General features: G+C 31.8%; 1 long non-coding RNA gene across 1 annotated transcript; it reads right to left on the bottom strand.

Annotated features, from left to right (window-relative positions):
- Nucleotides 1–670: 670 nt before the first annotated feature.
- Nucleotides 671–16835, bottom strand: LOC139905846 (uncharacterized). The gene is made up of 3 exons (XR_011780926.1): nt 16802–16835; nt 908–1046; nt 671–845 (listed from the first exon to the last, which is right to left on the bottom strand). It is a non-coding gene; the product is annotated as an uncharacterized lncRNA (long non-coding RNA).
- Between the last annotated feature and the right edge of the window lie 706 nt (nt 16836–17541).

Below are 17541 nucleotides of genomic sequence, written 5' to 3'. Positions count from 1 at the left end.
TAAGAATAGAAAAGCGTGCGAGGAGAAGAGAAGACATACTTATGGCATCATTGATTAAATAATATACATTTTCTTCTATCAATCAAGAACGTTATCATTCCCGCCGTTATTATTCCATATTAATATAACATTAGATGCTGATAGTCGATAGAGAACTAAATCAACTGCCTAAAATAACGTCGCCTTCTGTCTAGATTTATGAAAATGAAGGCCCAAGAATTTGGAAAATATTTACCGGATGAGAAACAGATGGTTTGTCGGATTTGTCTATATAAATGTGACTTTAATCCCCTGTCTAGAATAACACGCCCATTATTATCCTCATATCAAGAGCATGGATATTCATCTAAAAAATCAAGTTAATGATGAATACTGTATAGTTGATAATATTGTAGAGAAAAACGCGTGCAAGGAGGAGGGGGGAAAATACATATGGTATCATTGTTTAAAATACTGATGTGATTATCATCAGCCTGCTTTATTATGATTTTTGAGGGTATAACGAATGTATTTATTAGCAAAATGTTTAATGAAGATATACTACGTATAATTGACTTCGACGTTTTTTATCCGTTACAGTAGATTTGAAAACGTCCGGCGATATTACTCCCTATTAAGAGCATCAAAAAGATTTCCCCCTATTAATAATAATAAATTATAAATACAGTTATTTAGGTATGCTTATATAACAACATACTATTATCATGAAGGATATACACAATTGTTAATTATAATGCAACACCCAATGTAACTACCCTCGTTGTTGTGACCATTTAAACAGTTGTTTTTGCCTTTTATGAGTTTTCTGAACACCATTTCTTGGAGCCCATCAACCATAGCTAAGCCTTTAGTGATAAAAAAGTAATATTTATTGACTACGTAATATTGGAAAACCTAATTATCATACCAAGTCTTAAAGCGAAGTAAGTAGTCTCAGACAAACTAGTTGCAAACCATCCAAAGCTACTACCCCCGTTGTTGTGACCATTTAAGCAGTTGTTTTTGCCCTTTACTGAGTTGTGTATCATAATTCTTGATATGTTTAGCTAAAATAGAATCATATTTTATGGTTAGATTTAAAAAAATTGAATACTTACTGTGAGTTAGTACAAAATTCAGTGTTCCATTTCGATATTCGTAAATACTTTTTACTGATAACTTGATTATCATTTGGTGTGGATGACTCAAAACATTTTTATATGTATTTCTATAAAGGACATCAGTAACAACATCCTCCATTAATTTAATGATGGTTCCTCGAGAAGGGATATGTTTACCCTTGTATTTCTCCATAAATTTTTTGAACGTAGATGATTAGCAATGGATAAGGTTATATTACATGCAATAAGCATCGTTGTGATATCAAAGTTGAAGTCTGACTTGATGTATTCATTGTTAAATTGATTTTATAGATGAATATCGATACTCTTATTATGAGATGAGGATAATGAGTGGTGTTTAATTCTAGACGGGGGACTAAAGGCACATTTATATCGACAAATCCGACAAACCATCTGTTTCTCATCCGGTAAGTATTCTCCAAATTCCTAGGCCTCCATTTTCAGAACTCCAGACAGAAGGCGACGTTATTTTAGGCATTTTATTCAGTTCTCTATCGACTATCCCCATCTAATATTATTATATTAATATTGAATAATAAAGGCGGGAATGATAACGTTCATGATTGATAGAAGAAGATGTATATTATTTAATCAATGAAGCCATAAGTAATTCTTCTTTTCTCCTCGCACGCTTTTCTATTTTTACCAAAATTATCACCCTTAATTATGTCCACATATTCTGTTGGATAAATATGCAAATATTTTGAAATTTACGTATTTCTCAATCATATTCTTGCCTGAAAAATAAATAAATTTAAAAAGTGTCGACTCATGTGTAATTACATAAAAATGAAATAATTTTACATATTTTATCCACCTTGAAATATTTCTTAATCAGAAATATTTGATGTATCAAAACTCTTGTGTCATAACAAATGGTATCCTTGTACAGACTACATGGCCTGTCAACATTAAAACAATCTTGAACAAAAGTAAAATATAAGTATCCAATTTATGTTTTTATTTCATATTTATATATTTGGGTGGAGCTCATTCTTTAAATATTTGAAAATTGAGGTCCTTAGAGTATCAAAATGTTTCTTTTAGTATATAGGTACCATTGGCTAATGTTGAACTATTTTGGAAAATATTTAAAGGTAGCTCAGCGGCCATAGAGTTTCGAAATTTTAAACTTTTTATTAAGTTTTTCTGTAAATTTCATCTATTGGTCCACATTATTGCTTTTTGTGACAAATAAGGAATATAGATAAACAAAAAATTTACCAACAATATTTAATAAGTTTTTAGGAGCAATCGTGTTTTTCGTTTCCAGAAGAACGATTAGTGTAGTTACATGAATTGTGTCTTCCCGCTATTTACTGTTCTTTAGCGTATTAAAGAAAAATCATTCAACGGAAAATTTGCATGTAGGCATATTGTTTACTTAGATAAACAAAAAAGTGCAAATTTGGATAATTAAATCTTGGTGACATTTATTTAAGAAAAATATCTATACAACTAAGTAAAGGGGTTTTCATTAACAGCGCTCACATTTTTTTTTAAATAAAACGAAAACGGTTTGAGATATCGACGATTTCTTTATTTGCCGTTAAAATACATTCAAGTTAATTTATGAATGAAATTCGATGTTGTTTGAATGACCACCACGTGCACGTTTTACGAAGTCCAATCGTTGAACCCAATTTTCGACTACTTTTCCGCATAAATTGGCTGAAACTGCAGCAATTTCGCGTTGAATATTTGTTCTGAGCTCATCTAGTTGACGAATTATTGGTGTAGACCAGGGCTTTCACGTGACTCCAAAAAAAAATAGTCTAGAGGCTTTAAATCGCACGAGTGAGGCGGCCAATTGACTGGTCCATTTCTGGAGATAAGACTCTCAACAAACATACTCTTCAATAAATCGATTGTAAAATTTGCTGTGTGTGAAATGGTACGGTCTGTTGAAACCACATATCGTCCAAGTCCATATCTTCCAATTCAGGCCAAAAAAAATCGGTTATTATGGCGTGGTAACGATTTCCATTCACAGTAACATGGCGATTGTCATCGTCGACGAAAAAGTACGGCCCAATGACACCGCCAGCATGCAATCCACACGAAACAGTAATTTTTTGGGGATGTAATGGCGCCTTATGAATCACGTGTAGGGTTTTCCCGGCCCAATAGCGCATATTTTGCTTGATAACAAAACCATTGAGCTAAAAATGTGCCTCATCGCTGAAGATGATTTTACGTTGAAAATCAGGATCATTTTCGAATTTTTCTTCAGCCCATTTTACGAATTCCCGACGTTTGAAGTGGTCAAACGGCTTCAGTTCTTTTGTCAACTTGATCTTATACGGGTGTAGGCCAAGATCTTTCCGCAAAATTCGCCACAACGATGTCACAGAGATGCCCAACGATAGAGAACGGCGTGTAAGAGACAAATTTGGGTCATCTTGAATTGATAATCCAGGGGTATAGGCAAAGTTGATAATCCTGTAGATAAAAATGCGTGCAAGGAGATCGGGGTGGGTGGGGGGTTTGGGTGGGCGGGGAGAAAGACTTATGGTATCGTTGTTTAAAATACTAAAAGTGATTATCAGCTGCCTGCTTTATTATGATTTTTGAGGGTATAACGAAAGTATTTATGAGCAAAATGTTTAATGAAGATATACTACATGTAATTGACTTAGACATTTTTTATCCGTTATTGTAGATTTGAAAATGTCACAGTCTATGAAATTTTAATTAATTATGAACCATATTCTCAGAATAATAACTAATGAAACGAGTATTTCGAATTATATTTGAAGTTCCAAGTTTAAAAAAGAAGGCTTAAATTAAATATAATCTATAAGGGTAGACACCATCATACATTTATGTTAAATATACAAGATTAAACAATTGTAATCATATAACTAATAATAACAATAAATTATTAATACAGAATTTTGGAAAAATAGATTGATCCAAATAATATTTTCTTGTTCTACCGGAATCCAGTTAAAGATGTCATAACTTTAGGTTGCAAAACACAAGCCAGACGTGGAGCTTAATCAAAAAGATCATCACCCCTTTTTCTTCATGTGGCAGTTCCTATATACAATTGTGCACAGGATATATATATCTCTACCGATTAGATCTAAATAATTATTAATGATAAAGTAAATGTCGAAATCATAAAATTAGACAATAAATATACTAATAAAAAAATGTTAGAATTAAATCCATATTAAAGATTTAGAGCAAAAGTTAATTATGTAGTAATGTCCGGCGATATTACTCCTTATTAAGAGCATCAAAAAATATTCCCCCCACGTTATTTATGCTTGTATAACAACATATTATTATCATGAAGGATACACACAATTGCTAATTATAATGCTACACCCAATGCAACTACCCCGTTGTTGTGACCATTTAAGCAGTTATTTTTGCCTTCTAGGATTTTTCTGAACACAATTTCTTGGAGCATATCAACCATAGCTAAGCTTTAGGTGATAAAAAGTAATATTTATTGACTATGTAATATTGAAAAACCTAATTATCATACCCAAGTCTTTAAGTGAAGAAACTAGTCTCAGACAAACTAGTTGCAAACCATCCAAAGCTACTACCCCCGTTGTTGTGACCATCTAAGCAGTTGTTTTTGCCATTTAATGAGTTGTGGATCATAATTGTTGATATGTTTAGCTAAAATAGAATCATATTTTAGGGTTGGATTTAAAAAAAATTGAATACTTAGTGTTAGATAGTACAAAATTCAGAGTTCCATTTCGAAATTAGTAAATATTTTATACTTTTTACTGATAACTTGATCGTCATTTGGTGTGGATGACTCAAAACATTTTTATATGTATTTCTATAAATGACATCAGCACCAACATCCTCCATTAATTTAATGATGGTTCTTCGGGAAGGGTAGGTTTACCCGTGTATTTCTCCATAAATTTTTTGAACATAGATGATTAGCAATGGATAAGGGTATATACATGCAATAATCATCTTTTTGAGATCAGAGTTACAGTCTGACTTGATGTACTCATAATTAACTTAATTTTTTAGATGAATATCCATGCTCTTGATATGAGATGAGGATAATAAGTGGCGTTTAATTCTAGACGGGTGACTAAAGGCACATTTATATTGACAAACCCGATAAGCCATCTGTTTCTCTTCCGCTAAGTATTTTCCAAATTCCTGGGCCTCCATTTTCACAAATTCAGACAGAAGGCGATAACTACTCATAACGTCATATTTAAAAAAAATATCATGCTGTAATACTTTTATTCTTGAGTAGAGAGCATTTAAGTATTGAGTAACTACGATACTATGAAAAACAGAGAGTAACCCACAGGATTTCTTGGGAAGTTATATTCTATAGTTTTAAAGCAAAGTTTCTCTGATCGTCGGCGCCTAAAACTCAAAACAATAATTACTGTCTAACTACCAAGTACTTTGGGGTTTTTTTTCTGTTTCTCTTCGGAAGAAAGATTGCGAAATACAATAAAAGTGACGCCGTGAGTCATAGGGAAAGAAAATTATAGAGTTGACATTTACTTTTGATGGTAATTTGGCATCGTGAGTCGGACATCTTTTTAATATAAAGTTCGGGTAGAAGAATTTAACTGCTTTTAAAAACAAATAGCATGTCTTTGGGTTGAATAACAAGTTTATACTATTCGACGTTCACCCTAACCATTTTTTCTTGAGTTTAAGCTGAGTTAATTGAAGAGATTAAATGATTGGCCAGAACAATATCACAAAGGGAAAAAATACCCCCAAAAAACTCGTTTAAACTTATCTACTACATCCCCCTTTGTTAACAGCGGTAATTTAGGTCCAGCTAAAGAACGTTTTCTCATAATGTCAGATTTATGAATCTCGGCCCTTTTGGGGCCTAAACAATCAAGTTTTATAACAATGAAAACCCTTTTTTCATTCATATTAAGGAAAACACTGAACTATATGAAGTCAAAATCGTACCAAAAAATAAAATTTCTTTACCTTTACTATAAATAAAAACGTATCCCTCAATTGCCTAGTTTAATTTTGTATCTGACCCTAATATACATTAAAAATGTATATTAGGGAAACATTCATAATTATATTTAAAGACATATATATTTATTTTAGTATGCATTTGAAAAACCATTTACACCAAAGATAGGCAAGAATACTTCTTTTAGAGGTAGATGTTTACACAATGAATAAAAAAGAAGAAAGAACATACCGTTTTTCCTTTTCTAATCGCTATACTTAGTTTTTTCTTTACAAACATTCCATCTTTAAGTATAACTTATTACTCTGTTTAGATATGAAAAAAATACTTTATAAAAGTAAAACTTGGGAATCGATACCTGATAATAAAATACAACCTGTATTTTTGGGTTAGTGAAGTAACACCGTGCTCTATATATACTACAAGTTTTTTTTTAAATTGTTCCTTTTCTTTTTGATAGGAGAAGTTGCGAGTGAATAATAAAAGCTAGTCGTGGATAAGCAGACATGTTGTTATATCAATGCAATTAAGTGACAAGTCACGTCTGAGAGACATTATATAAATAGGATACAATAAGTACTAAAATATAATTCGTTGACATTTGACATTAATGCATGTATTGTGACACACCCCAGACACACGCAATTAATAATGATATAATCTTCATTAGTAATTGTGATTATTATTATCGATATGTGTTTGTAGATATCTTTTAAATGGATCAGAGGAAGAGGTGAGTAATATGTTATATGATTAGTAAACTTGTGTAGTCATATTTGTTCTCTAAAAATTTGTCACTTTTATTTTACTTCGTAACCTTTTTTCAAAAAACTGAGAAAGATAGAAAGAAAAGAGTTCCAAAATCAGTTGGTAGTAGAGTTGCCAGTCAGAATTTTATAGTATCTCTAGATTCCCCCTAACAATCCTAGGAATCAACATTGAAATCCCATGGAAATAATAATATTTAACAGAATATCGATACAATTTGACACTCACCTTGAATCCGTATATTTCATACCCATTACTTTATTGAAATCATCTAAACACTTACTAATTTAATAATGAATGAAGTTTCAGTTTATTGAAATTAATTCATATTTTGATATATTAAAGCATAAAAAATTATTACAAAGCAATGCAAACTTGAGCTCTCGAGCTTAAGTACAAGTCGAGAAAATGACACTTGAACGGGAACCTTGAATTTCCATTTGCACATTCCAAGCAGTTGGGCGTCTCCAGGATCACTGTCAACGCCATCAGCAAGTCTGAAACGTTGGAGAGGAAAAAAGGCTCTACCAAAAAAACCAAACTGAACACGGGGGAGTGAAAGAAAACAGTCCAGGCCAATCCCCACAAGTCCTTGAGGGCTCTTACAAGAGATCTCGGGGTTTCATAACAGACTGTCTGGAGAGTTATTAAAAAAGTGAGACAAAAGAGCCTGTGAAGTTGGAGAGCAGTTTCAGTTCTATTTTTCAATTATTTGCACCCTCAATTGAAAAAAAATATACAAATAATAAAAAATATTTTTCTTAATATAGAAATGATAAAATGCTTGCTCACAAAACAAATTGTAATGAATCTCGTGACAATTTCCATTAAATACCGTTGAGATATGAGCATCCACATCACTCTGACTGTTCAACAAACTGACAAAATCACTCGGCATTTATGTATGGTGATTTGTTTATATGTTGCTTGGGAACAGTCCACTCAGTAGGGATCTATTTTTGTTCCATGAAGCAATTTCATTCGTTTATATGATTAAATAAACAAACAAATCGCAATCTATTGTCAATTTTTATTATTAACAGTACATTTTACTAGTATGTATTTTGCTTTATGCTGTAATATAAAACAATATCACACTTGAGGTCGCTATGTTGTCACTCTATATCAGCGCTGCTGTGATTGGCCTCCGGCCGGCATCGTGTGTCAGGCCGGCTTCGTTTATAAAATGCACACACACATAGTATATCTATGGCGCGCACGGTAGTGACATTGAACTTCTTCGGCAACAGTTATAGTTCCGTCGGATATCCATTTAGCAATGTATATCAGAAAATGGCTAAAAAATAACACAGCGGTAGACATTAGGGAGGAGGACGGAAACAATGTGGGTTACACGGTAGCCGGAACAATTGATTTTACTTTGTCTTCAGTCAATGTCAGCTATGCCTGCAGAAACTTTGGGTTAAATAAAAACAGCACCAATGCTTTCACCATGACTGCCTGCAACAACTGGGGCCATGCTCTTGTACGTGGAAAGGAGCTGGGAAGGCACGAGCCCAGCAAAGAGCACATAAAGTCAGTGCCATTGTGGAAGGAGAGGCGTACAAGGAGTGTGACTTGTACAGAGATTTCCACACTTGTAAATACAGCACAACTAGAGAGGAACTGCACCTATGTAGCAGCTATTGTTGACATCATTCAATTTATAGCTTTACACCAGCTGCCTTTTCGTGGCTCAGTTGATGCTTTGGATGCAAGACGTGAGATAGCCAATGTCATTTTTCTTGCATTGATGGACTACACCCTTAAAAAGGACAAGGACCTTGCTAGGATTTTTAGCACCATCCCTGCGAATTTCACATACACATCACATCATATACAAAATGAAATTATTGAAATCATGAGTACAATCATCACATAGGAAATAGTAAAAGATATAGTATAGACTTTGTACACATTAAATGTTGATGGCACCAGAGATCCCACTGGCTGCAAAAATATATCCATAGTGCTTCCCTACGTGGACACGAGCAACACTGTAAGAGAGCGACTTGTCTCAATGCCTACTACTAGATAATGTGATGCCAAGTCTCTGACGCAGCTGGTTTTGCACAGTTGAGACACAGTTAGAAAACACCAAATGAGTTGAAATTAAGCAAATTCTCCACGCTTGTCGGACTATTATTCAGAGTTGTTATCGAAAAAGGACTCGAGTTTGAGTCTTGTCCCTAGTTATTTTGTAAGCTCTCTGACTTTAAGAAGACGAAAAGTATTTAATATTAGGAGATTGTGGAGCTCAGTATGTATTGAGCTCCAAATCTTATAAAATAAGTGTATTCAATCATTAAAGTAGTTCGTTGGGCTATAATTTTATTTCTTTAACTTTAATGGAACTTTTGAAATTCACGATTATAGCTTTAAAATTGAAACATTTCATTTCCTTTACAAATAGAGAATTTCGTTTAAAAAAATCATTTTCAAATGACTATATATGTCACAAGTTCCAAGACCGGCAATACCATTTCGCCTTCGGTTATCTTTTTTAACCCCATCTACTCTTAGAAAATTAAATTTGACTCCCACATTGGAGCTTTTTAGCAATTATTTAGCAAGAAGAAAAATCAATCTACCCTATAAAGAAGTGCTTTGGTGTTATTATAATTATTTGCATTGTATATTTCAGAGAAGTGGCTAAAATATAGGACATTCTCCAGTACTCTCAAAGTGAGAGCAAAGTATTTCCCTGGCATCAACGTATAAGTTATTTTTGCCAGATGCAGGAAGAAACAAGCGACCATTTTCTTTTCGACTGCGCAACCCCTAAGCCATTGTATAATGAGATTGGAAGCCTTTAAAACGAAAATTTTAACTTTTATCGGCCAAAGTGAGACGATTACATAGCATTTTACATTGGAAAAGAAGAAAATATAATTAACGCCGTCATCTCCAATGCCCAACAAGTTTTGTACGCAAAGAGAAGCTCTTCAACTACGGATATATCCGGTGTTTTAATAAACAATATCTTTATTTGAACATTTCTCGAAAACACTTTTACATCTTTTATTGATTTAGTTGGATGCTTAGATTTTTTATTTTTGTTATCATATTTATGTTAAGTTATTAACTATTTATTGAAATAGATACGCATTGTGGCCAAGAAAAAAACAACAAGTCTAAACTTTTCCATCAAGAGACATCAGAAAATCAAATTAACAGATCACCCTAAAAGAAGGCATTCTAGTACATACGCGAAAATAAAAATTGGGGTTAGTTGAACTTTTTTGGACCATTGACTATTATAATATGCATTATTAGTTTAATATATTATAAATGTTTATAATGTATGAAAGGGCTTTAAAGATCCAAACTTTATCCATTTTTTCTTATTAATTTAAAAAATGGTTAAAAAAGCACACATTCACCGTCGAAAAAGTAGGGAAAGTTCAGGATAGATTTTATTTTTTTCCCCACAAAATTACTCCCAAGATATGTAGACGTAAGGAAAGTTGTGTTAATACTAAATTTGCTCTTTTTCATAAATTAACACATAGAGAGAGTTATCGTACAAGAAGTACCTAACATAAACTAAAGTATAATAAATTCAATTATTCTTGACTCTAAATGAATTACGGACCCTATGGTTTCGGCCGCTGTGCTATAGTTTTTCTCACATTTTTTATTTGATTTAGATATATTGTTTACTTATGTCGTAACTAAGAACATTAATATGACTAGTTAATCCTAATGAGTAACATTGAAACACGATTGGTGACTTTTTGACAAATTTAAATTCAAAATAACTTAATTATTATTGAAAAGCGTTTAAAGTTTAAGCATAATTATTAATCAAATTATCATGATCTTATTTGATAAAATGATTTCAAGTAATTAAATGGGCAAATACCATTTCTATAAATATTATGAGCTATCATCATAATACGAACAACCTTGACTTCTTAACATAATATATTTAATATTTTATAGTAGCTGTATCAGCTATAAATCCTAAATGGATCAATAATTGATAGAGATGAATATATTTATGTACTATGTAGCATAGTAGAATGTATATATCAATAAATCCTTCCAATCACTCTAAATTGGATCGTTCACTTAATCCTTGTCATCTATCCTTGACTTTTTGACCGTATAAATATTATGTTATGCTAACGAAAAATAATACTCCTAGTCACGATTATATTTTATGGTTGTGTATCCATTAAAACTATGCAACTTTTTGTTTTTGTTTTTTCTCTTCTAGATCATTTTGTTTCAGCGGTGTCAGTAAAAAATGTTTTTAAACTGATATAGTACTTATCACCAATATACTAGGATAAAAGAAAAATAAACAAACACGACAGCCATGCCCATGGAAAAGAATCCCTTAATTCACCATAATCAATTATAATATCATTAGACATGATAAGTCATTCATATTCAACAACACTCTTGGATTGACGGACAAGCATTTGCATAATACTACGCAAGAGCAGCGGTTTCCATATCGTTATTATGCAGGATGTGTCAGAAGAAGAGTTAGTTGGCTGTGGTGCAACAAACTACTGGCAGGTAGTCAAAGTTCCAGTCGCTGGAGAGTGCGTGAAAAACTGTAAAGTTGGAGCAATCTGAAATTGCAATTGAACGATGGTCTTTGTCTCATCATAAACCTTCTTTCTTGTCCTCAACAGGGTTCCCAGATTAGTCTTTATTTAAGCACTTTGGCTTTGAAATAAATATTAAATATATAAATATGTATATATTTAATATTTTTGTTTTATAAAGTAATTTTCATGTAATTTAATTTGATAGGTTCTGTAGCCCATTAAAATATTTCAAGTGGCAATACGTCCAACTCTATTAAAAGGTTGGACATCTCTGACCTTCCCTATTTTCTCAGAGATTAAATGGAGCACTTTTATTAGAAATTGAGATTGATTAAAAGGTCAATTAAGGACTCACAAAACTGAAAACATCATTTGATGAAGTTTACTGATACAAATCACTAATCCGACTCAATACAATACGTGAGGCCATCACAAGAAATCAACTCATAAAAAAAAATATGTGAATAGAAATACACGGGTTTTTCTATTTCTAGCTATTTTTTTTTCATAAGAAAAGAAAAGGTTATCCTTGTAACACGGAATTTGAAGACTTTTAGATATAATTTCCAAAACCCGCAAAGAAAACCCTATGGTTTATAATCTCTAGTTTAATTTGAATACATTTTAAAAGTATAATGTTTCAAAGGAACCGCAATAGCTTCTTAAAATGACACAGTATTAAATCAAATTATATATATTATATCCATGTTGGTTCAATAACAAAGTAAAGCACTGTTGGATAGAAGGGCACGTCATATTTAAACTTAATTGTCTCAAGTCCCATAAAAAATAGGTGTGTGAACTGGTGATGCACACAGTGAAAGGTTCTTTTTGGTTTGCTCAAAGTGAAATGATCGTACATTCTCTGGTTTGTTCTGATGTCCAGAAGGAGATAATCATACTGGTAGAACAAATCCTGGCGACCAATGCTTTCGCCATACCTCAACTTCTGCGTAATTTCCACATCTTACTATAATCAATAAAAAATTATATGTGCGAAAGATTTAGTAGAAGTTGTTGTCAAATCATTTACTAAATTCAATGTCATATCCTCGAAGAAGAGTGAAATTTTTGACAAGTATTTATGTTCTCTAAAATGAATAAAGAAATATCACATCCTTCAAATCTACTTCTTCTGGACGTAAAAGAATAGTTTTTGATAGTACAAAAACTCTTTCTGTGAGCTTGGTAAAACACGGAATTTAAATGTGGTAATTGTAGGCTAGCACTTCTTTATTTCAGTCTCCCAATAAAACTGAGAGGTACAATGTCAGAAAGGAAATCATTTTGTGTAGCTGAACACTACATATTTTTTTTTGTAATAAAGTATAAAACCATTTATTCCAGATATTCTCAAAGTTTCAAATACAATATGTTCTGACTTCATAAAGCATGTTTAAGTAATAATGTGACCTTAGCAGGTCAGTCGATTTTTATTTTTAAAACTAAAGCAAAAAAACAACAACATGATATATACACTACTCATGCCCATTTATATGATATAGGGGCGAGGGAGAATTCACATCCTCCATTAGGCAGCATTAATACATGTTGTTAACTCTAGTACTAAATTTAAATATTTAATGAAAAAGTAACATTAAGAATGTCAGTTAATTGAACTTAGAGAGCTGAGTTTATATTTCATTTGTAATATAACTTAAGATTGATATCCATGAAATGATATAAATTAAACATTTTAAATTGAATTGAACAAGTGAAAAATGTAGGGTCAATCCCTTTAATACATTATAGGAATTCCATTATTCTTAATAAATTCTCTAAATATAAAAATAATATATAATGATGATTTTGGGATAGAGGAGGCTCAGAGGACGATGTATACATAAGATCTTTGCAGTTCAGAGTACGGATTATTTTTAGTCAAAAGCATACAATCCTAGAAAAAACAGGAATAATAACTAATACTGCGAAGCAAAAGCCATTTGCGATATGAAATATCTCTGAAGAACTTGTAAACAAATTTTGGACGAGATAACTGATACTCTCTGTGGAAGGAACATTAATTCCATTAATTGAAAACAAAATGACTTGGCACAAATTTAATTGACGAATTTGAAGTTTTTTGCAGTTCAATTCAATTAAGATCTAAAAAGACTTGTTGACTTCGTAATTTCTCGCATTTATAATAAAGGGACAATTCATTATGGTCAGCTGTACTTACTATTATAGCTACACTATTTTTAGAGGGATAATTCGACAGTAATTAGCCCCAATTTGTGCACTCTGGAGAGTGTTACTTATAGAAATTAGAGAGTATTATAGAAAAAATAGTAAACTAACATCGACTTAATTTTAGGAAGAACAATCATATGTTGTTTTCTTGTAATTGCCTCACATATGAAATATATTCGAGTTTTTTCATTATTGTGTTTACTCGAATTGACTATATGATTTTTAGATTCGACTCAAATAGTGAGTCAATTCTCAAATTACAAAAATTCCCGAGTCTATATGATTTGTAAAACTAAACCTCATCAAATGGTTCGAGTTTAGATGGTACTGCCCCTTAGTGATAAACTAATGTGATTCTTCTAATCTCTGGGAAGACAAACTAGAGAATTAACACGAGCTTCTTTTTTTTTCAAATTTGAAAATTGACTTACCGTTCGAGTCAAGTCGAAAAGAGTAAATAATTGTTCGACTCGAAACTAGTGTTGTGACGGTCGTTATATAAGATTGTACTCCAGTACCGTCCTGACCTATCCAGATTCCAACTTTTTGGCCCTTAAAGAAAATATAATCAATCACTCGTGACGTCATTGAGGGTTTTTTTCTTTTTTTATAATGGAATAAGCTATATAACTAATTTATTATATAATATGTTCGTATTATCTATATATTTAATGTAAATGTATGTGTGTGTACGGGAGTCCCAGTCAAACTAACAAATGGATTATGCTGATTTTTAATGTAGGTTTTTAAAGCTCAAAAGATGGTTTTGGTAAAAAAATAATTACCGTTAAGGCAATGCCGGCCTTAAAATAGCATTGTTTCAAAAACTAACTTTTTGACCAACAAACGACAGTAGTCATTTGTTGGTCAAAAATTAAAAACTTTCAGAATGATTCTCGCTTTGTATCTTTGCACACTTTAAAAAAAAGAAGAGATTATAAGGTGTAGAAAAGAAAAGAGGATGAGAGAATTGGACAAAGGATTTTTGATAATAATATGAAAGTTGAGCCAAGGACAGTACAACTTGAATATTTTTTCTTTCCAAACCATATAACCTCCCTTTAAAAAAAAAACACTGCAAAGATACACCACAACATTCAGTGAGAATAATTCTTATAATTTTACTATCTTTAATGTTTAATTTGTTTGAAGTTGAAGAACTCAGAATTAATTTTAACTACTTAATGTCCTGGCAACGCCGAGCAAACTTAATCTTCTATTGTAGTAGTATGAAAAAAATAATATTTTTATTGAAGATATGTGTAATGAATGATCTTAATACATCTCTCATATATCTTATTTGGCTTAATATGCAATAGACATTTTTATGAAAAATTACTAAGAACGATAGTCTGAATGATCAATCCCAATATAGAGGCGTCCGAGGGATTATATTTTGAGGGTACTTTATTTTTGGAATTTTTCTGAAAGAAATCAAAAAATTAAAATTTTCGAAAATTTATTTAAGATATTAAATTTTTTTAATAATGCCATAAATCCACAGCTGTTTACATAAAATTAGAAATCCAAAACTGTTCACAAAAGTTAATTTTTTTGGAAAAACAATTTATATTTTGTGAATATAAATTTCAAACAATTAATATTTTTTGATAAAATTTTTGAAATATTAAATTTCTTAAAGAAAAAATTCAAAAATTCATAGATATTCACAGAAAATTAGTTTAAAAAAAATAGAAAACTAAAACTAAATTTGCAGTATTAGATTTTTTGAAAAAAAAAACAAAACAAACTCAAATATTAAATTTTCCAGAAAAGCAAAAATGTCTTAATTTGGGGGGGGGGAAGGTAAAGCCCCTCTAAACCATCCCCTACAGACGCCCCTGTATTGATTTTCAGTCTTAAAGACCAATAGACCTGCCATAAGACTGGATTGGACCGAATAAATAAGGAACAACACAAAATAGTCGACACTAAACTACTTGGCTTTTCTAGTGTTTATTCTTTGCTAACATCCTCTTTGTTATTTTGTTAGTATTAGCTAATTTAATCCGTCCAAAAGCATTTGAGTAACATAAAAAAGTGCAAATAGATATTGTACATAATAGAAATAGGACAAATATATATAATAGTCTATGTTCAAGGCTATAAATTGAAGTCCTCCGACCACAAATTTTAATTAATATAATCATTCAACCATAAATGAATCAATGCAATTTTAGTCATGATGCATTTATCTGTTTTTTAAACCCGTATAACTCTTGAATAAAGTTTATGTCATAGTAGATAAAGAGATTATTAGTAATAATGAGTCGGTATTAAGATTTTTTTTCAGGATTTTTAGCAAACCAGACACCTTACATTTAGGTCTTGTCCACGCAGTAGCCATAAGCAGAGTCTGCGGAAGGTCCGAGGGAGCCAGGCTCTTTGACCTTCAAGATCTATTAGATGAACATGTATATTTTAAATACTAAGTATGGAAATAAATACAAATTGCCCCTGCCACTGTCCTAGAACGAACTTCCAACTCTTGTCCACTCTTTTATAATTTTTAACTCTATGGCGGCAACGTTTTAAAACGCTGCTGTATTTCTTTTATTTTAATTTAAAAAGTTTTCCGCCCTCATGAGGAAGAAATCTAACTTAATCTATATTCTTAACCGTATCAGTTAAGAATTTTGATGTATCGAAAGATATGATTATTATTATTTACTTGAAATCGGGACATGGACACAATCGGCGTGTAGAAAATAACTCCTCTTCTTAATTTTGTAAGATTTGCAAAAGTTATGATTCCTACCGGGCCAACCGTTATTATTTACTCATCTCTATCATGCAAATTTTGAGAGGTTAAGAGCAACTTTTATATAATTTTCCTAAGAGCAACATTGTAGAACACATAATTAGCTGTCGATTGCTAAGAATACATTGTAATTCGTCTTTCTCAAGGCAACAGTTTGGTCCCTGATATCCTTCTGGGATAATCCTGCACGGAGTGGCGCTGCTATCTCAATCCACTTCTCGTACTTTGTCCTCATGGTGGCCACTAAGACAATGTTTTTCTTGGCAATCGACAGCTATTATATGTTTTACACCATTGTTAATAGAAAAATTGAAAAAAAAAAAACTCTTAACGTCTCAATCTAGTTGTTTTTGCCATTGAATGAGTTGTGTATCATAATTCTTGCTATTTTTAACTAAAATAGAATCATATTTTATGGATAGATTTAAAAAAATTGAATACTTACTGTTAGATAGTACAAAATTCAGAGTTCCATTTCGTAATTTGGTGTGGATGACTCTTAAACATGCTGAAAATTATCTTAACTTCACAATTTACAATGGGAGTATTTCTATAAATGACATCATTGCCAACATCCTCCATTAATTAATGATAGTTCATCGGGAAGGGAAGAATTTACCCGTGTATTTCTCCCTAATTTTTTTGAACGTAGGACGATTAGCAATGAATAAGGTTATAGTACATACAATAATCATCTTTGTGAGATCAGAGTTTAAGTCTGACTTGATGTATTCATCAGTAACTTGGTTTTTTATATGAATATCCATACTCTTGATATGAGATGAGGATAATGAGTGGCTTTTAATTCTAGACGGGGGACTAAAGGCACATTTATATCGACAAATCCGATAAGCCATCTGTTTCTCGTCCAGTAAATATTTCCAAACTCCTGGACCTCCATTTCCAGAAATCCAAACAGAAGGAGACATTATTTTAGGCATTTTATTCAGTTCTCTATCGACTATCAGCATCTAATATTATATTAATATTGAATAATAAAGGCGGAAATGATAACGATTTTGATAGAAGAAGATGTATACTATTTAAACAATGATGCCATGCGTATTTATTCCTTCCTCCTCGCACGCTTTTCTATTCTTACCAAAATTATCACCTTTTAATATTATAAATATAGGGTTATGGGAATCGTGTTTTGCGCGAGTGAAAGTACAACTTCAACTATCT

This window comes from Lepeophtheirus salmonis, chromosome 6 (genome assembly GCF_016086655.4).
Source record: "Lepeophtheirus salmonis chromosome 6, UVic_Lsal_1.4, whole genome shotgun sequence".
NCBI lineage: Eukaryota > Metazoa > Arthropoda > Copepoda > Siphonostomatoida > Caligidae > Lepeophtheirus > Lepeophtheirus salmonis.
The sequence above is the reverse complement of the archived record's forward strand: the minus strand, read 5'-3'. Positions and strand labels throughout refer to the sequence as shown.